This window comes from Mastomys coucha, unplaced genomic scaffold (genome assembly GCF_008632895.1).
Source record: "Mastomys coucha isolate ucsf_1 unplaced genomic scaffold, UCSF_Mcou_1 pScaffold21, whole genome shotgun sequence".
In the NCBI taxonomy this organism is placed as follows: domain Eukaryota; kingdom Metazoa; phylum Chordata; class Mammalia; order Rodentia; family Muridae; genus Mastomys; species Mastomys coucha.
Genome location: NW_022196904.1, coordinates 176,932,842 through 176,937,105, shown reverse-complemented (window position 1 = coordinate 176,937,105; position 4,264 = coordinate 176,932,842). Strand labels below are relative to the sequence as shown.

General features: G+C 52.2%; 1 long non-coding RNA gene across 1 annotated transcript in view; it reads left to right on the top strand.

Moving 5' to 3' along the window:
• The window catches only part of LOC116101277, a 14,093-nt gene that overhangs the window by 1,290 nt on the left and 8,539 nt on the right, over positions 1–4,264 (top strand). The gene's annotated exons all lie outside the window — the stretch shown is intronic.

The following is a 4,264-nucleotide window of genomic DNA, read 5'->3' as shown; positions in this document are numbered from 1 at the left end:
TGCCTCCTGCCCTGCCTCCTTCCACTGCCTCCTTCCACTGCCTCCTTCCACTGCCTCCTTCCACTGCCATCTCCTGCCCTGTCTCCTGCCCTGCCTCCTGCCCTGCTTCCTTTGGTTTCTTCTATAGCCTTCCCTGGACTGTCTTCTACACAGTGCCTAAGCTAAGCCCATGAAACATTCATGGTGGGTAATCCACTATGGAGGACCTACTGATAGAACAGGCAGGTCAGTGGAGGCTGGGCTTCGGCTCGGGTTCCAGCCACTTCCCTGAAACTGGTGGTCCTGATCCCCTCCAGGGGAAAGCTGGAGGCTCAGACCCTCAGCTACCAGCAGAGGTTCCCCTGAAGGGATGTGATGAAGCAGCCCAGGGAGGGAGAGTGGCTTCAAGGTTACCCATAAGTGAGGTGTGGTTTGTTAGTTAGTTGAGGGTCTGACTAAGAGCCAGGACACATTTTGAGCCAAATGACTCAAGCACTAAAGAGGGCCTGGGTCTGTGCTGAGTGAGAGCAGGGGACAGAGCCTAAGTTTGTGGTATTTGAAACTTCTAAAGTTAACTAACGTAGACGGCGGAACCCGAGACAACTTCGACTTTCTTAATGCTGCGACCCTTTACTTTCCTCCTGCTGTGGTGACCCCCAACCATGACATTATTTTCTTGCTCCTGTAACTGTAGTTTTGCTGTTATGGATTGCAATGTAAATATCAGATATGCAGGACAGTTGGTGTATGATCCCTTTGAAAAAGTTATCCGACCTCCAAAGGGCTTGCAAACCAAAAGTTGAGAATAGCTGGCCCGAGAGATAGGCCTGAGAGGCGAGGGGAATGGAAAGTTCCTGGATCCGACTAGAGTTTTCAGGATCAAAATTTGTGTGAGTAGGGGAAGTGTCCAGCGGGTGCTTTAGAATGTCACTCCTTGGACCAGTGGCTTCTGTGGGGAGGGGTTCTGGGGGAGGAACTGAGCCACCCGAGTAAGGGCTCTGAGTTCAGGCTTGAAATCGATACCACTCAATAGGACCATAAGAAGCAGCACTGAACCTCCAGGGACGCTGCTTTCTTGGGAAACAGTTGGGTAGCCTAAGGGCCTGAGGTCACCCAGAAGCTGGTAAAGATCCAGGGCAAGCTTCTATGTGCCCACGATGCCTAGGCTCTCTCACAGTCTTGCATTTACTCAAGCAGGTGTGGCTGCCTAAGGCCCGGACCCTCAAGCAGAAGCAAGAGGTGCCGATGTGGTGATGATGGTCTGTCTGGGAGAAGTTCTTCTTGCTTGTTCTTAGGGACTGGGGTGTAAGCCTCTGAGCCAATCTTACAACTTCTCCCTCTGACTCTCCAAAAAGCACAAGCAAGGTGGGAAGGTTAAGTCTGAGTTGCCTGGAAAAAAATAGAGAGAAGAGAAACATCAAGGACAGCAATTGGCATCCAGGGCTCCTTGTGTCCCTAAAGGCGAATGCTCACCTTCTCCTTTCCTACGAGTGCCTTGAGTTAACAGAAGAACACTGTATGGTCTGGCACCAGAAAACGCAGTGTTAGGAAGCCAGGCTGAGCAGGATAGAGAGACCTTGACTCCTGCTCCCGTCTAGAACCCAGTGGAAGAAGGAAGCCCCGGGTCGGACTTGCTTGAAGGCAGCCCAGCCCAGCTCAAGTTCAGTTTGGGGGGGTGGGGTGGGGAGTCGGTGAGGCGAGGTCTCTACTGGGCTCTCAAACTAGCAAACCTGTAGTTGTCACGCAACATGGTGGGGGTAGCTCCTGCTTGTCGAAATCACCAGTGGGGTTACAGAAAAGACAGGAGCTAAAGAGTGAGTAGCTCTGAGAGTCTCAGGGACGTTCATCTTTTCCTCCTTCCTTCCTTTCCCCATTAGTTTGGTTTGGTTTGTGGAGTCAGGGTCTTTGTAGGCCTGCAACTCGCCGTGTAACCCAAGATGGCCTCAAATTCGAGATCCTCTGCTTCAGTTGCCTGAGGTTGTACGTGTGTACTATCATACGCTGACAACTTTCATCTTTTCTGTACCTTAGTTTTCTTGTCTCGAAAGGGAGGGACTTGGCTAGATGTATGTCAGTCAGTGGAGTGCTGCCTACCTAGTATGTATGCGGCCCAGGCATCAGTTCCCAGCATGCAGCTGGGCACAGCGCACACAGCCATCAATCCCGCCACTGGGGAGGCAGAGCAGGGAAAATGAAAACTTCATGGTTATCCTTGGCCAGAATAGTGACTCTGAGACCAGCCTGTGCTAATAAACCAGGATTGAAAAGAGAAAGAACCAGGGAGCCGGCTCAGCGGGTATACACACCAAGCCTGACCCCCACTGAATTCCAGGCCCCACATGGTGGGAGGACCAGTTCCTGCAAGTTGTCCTCGAACTTCTACACGTGCCACTTACCTGTGCACACATTAAATAAATAAGTGTAATTCTAAATATTAGAGTTTTTTTTTCCAGCAGTAGAGCCCCCCCCCCCCCCGACAGAAGGCAAACCTAGATGGAAAAGTATCTTGTAAAATAATTGCTAATGTCTGCCTTGGCAGTGCAGAGATTCTTCCAATGTTCTTGAGGTACAGCTGTGGCAAGAGGAGAAGGCAAGGCTGAGCCCTTCAGGGTTCTTCTGGGCATTCAGGACATGATGTTGAGACCCTCCAGCGAGACAGAGGTGGGTGGGTGGGTTCTGGGCTTGCCATTCAGGGGCATTCTTGAGTCCCCAAAGGAGAAGGCACCTCCAGGATGACAAGCCAACCCCCCCCCCCCCCAGCTTTCCTTAGAGCACCTGGGCTAGCAGCAGTGTTCCCAGAGCAGCCCCTGACTCTTCCTGTACTGACCGCGAACACCTAGGTATTATCCCAACCAGAAACTTCCACTAGGAACAAAGCTCCCAGGAATGAAACCCGAGCTGCAGAGAAGAGGCTCCTGCACTGGGAAGTGGCTGGAGAGGGAGAGAAATCTCGCAAAGCTCTGGAAGCCTCAGAGAGGCCATGAAACCCTGAAGACAAACGACCAGGCCGGTGTGCTGCCCCTGCCTCCCGCAGAACCAAGGTCAGGGCCAAGACAGTGGGGAGTAAGGCTCGCTTCTAGGGGAGAGTAATTGGTACACCTGCGGCCATGGCCCATATCCCCAGGAGGCCTTCAGGGTTGGCCTGCAGTCACTCAAGCTGTCCCCCTCCTCCCTGGTTCCCACCGCCCCCCCTCATGCTTTCCAGCTGCTTCCACTTATTGTAATGGGCTGCTGTTAGCCTGACGGGAAGGGCCAGCCAGGGACTCGGGGTCCTGTGGTAGGCAATCAGAGAAGATCAGGGAAGAGACCCAGGATCGACAACTAGACTCTTGCTTTACCAAACACCCAACAAGTGCCAGGCACGTGGCTCAGGTCTGTGATCTAGGCAACAGTCCCACCGCATTTTACTGACAGGGCAACTAAGGCCCACAGGGCACGGGCGGTTGGCCACAGGTGATAGAGCTAGCTAGCCGGGTAATGGCTCACCTAGCATCAAAGAGTAGAGCTTTCTGAGTATAGTGGACTAATGACTCTTCTGCCATATTGAGGAGGCCCGAGAGGCCTGGTTAACGTCACGGTAAGGCTTTTCTTTCGTTTCAAATTGTGGTAACAGACCAAGGAACCCCAAAGTGCTCATTTCTTTGCTTGGATCCTATGGTCTTGTGAAAGTTATTCTATCCAATGAGGCTCAGTGTCCTTACGTGTAAAGTGGGGTTCACCATAGTATCTACCCACGGGTGGAGTGCCAGAAAAAAGGATGTGTCACGTGTAAAATGCTTACAGCGGAGTCCACATGACATAAATGAGCCCCGGGGAGAAAACCTCCAGCCAATGGAGTGGATCAGGCTCAACCCCACCCTGGGTACAAAGACAGCAGAGAGAGGTACCTTGGTAGTCAGGAAGCCAACAGGGACCCTTCCCGTGGCTGAGCCACTGAATCTTGTCCCATAAACATTGTGCTTAACCGGCACTGAGTTGCCCTGCCATGTCTCCCAAGGCTGCAAGGGATTGCCGGTTCCTATGGGAGGATCCTTAGAATTAAGCAGAGTAGAGTTGGGACAAAGGAGACTTGGGCATTTATACAGGGGTTGGTAACTGCTGGACTTTTTACAAGGAGTCATGGCCAGGAACTTCTGTTGCTGCGGTCTCTTTAGTCTCTCTCCAGCATCTATCTAAACTCAGCCTCCCTAGAAAGATGGAAGCCCAGCTCTGCTTAGCAGGAAGAGAGAATACTGTGGCCTTTGCTCATTTCCTCACTCTCTCTTCCAGCCCCTTCTCCACATGC